The sequence below is a fragment of the Atta colombica genome, unplaced genomic scaffold (assembly GCF_001594045.1).
Source record: "Atta colombica isolate Treedump-2 unplaced genomic scaffold, Acol1.0 scaffold112, whole genome shotgun sequence".
In the NCBI taxonomy this organism is placed as follows: domain Eukaryota; kingdom Metazoa; phylum Arthropoda; class Insecta; order Hymenoptera; family Formicidae; genus Atta; species Atta colombica.
In genome coordinates, this window is record NW_017259198.1 from 238,172 (window position 1) to 238,749 (window position 578).

Consider the following 578-nt stretch of genomic DNA (forward strand, 5'->3'; position numbering starts at 1 on the left):
AAGAAATAATACACGGTCACGTATGCGGCCACTTTATAAGTACACTTGCATATATACATATATATGTGTATATATATATATATATATATATATGTATATTATTTCAGCAATGAGTGCTTTATATTCTATATAATAGAAATATGTTTGGCGGCTTGGTAAATTAGTTTCTAATCCTCCTGATTTCGAATCAAGCTCCTTCTAGAACTTAGAGTAGTTGTCCTTGTGTGAATTATATTTGCAAAATTTTCCGAGCTTTCGTTGATTTTTAGGATGGCTTTTAAATCTAAGGGATGCATCAAGCTTCCGGAAAGAGCACATTTCCGATCTTCTTGTGCAAGAAATATTCGTCTAAGATAATCAGAATCTTTAGTTGGATTTATGAGATATCGATTATATATTTAATTAATTTCACGTTTTATGTAATTCTGTTTAAATTTAGTTCAAATATCTCTATACTTATTGTATTGATAGGCAAGTTATTTCTTGATGTAGACACATTAATTGTTTCTATTTTAGCTGATATGAATGTTTCGAATTGTCTTTCTTTCATTGTATCTTTATGTATATATATATATATA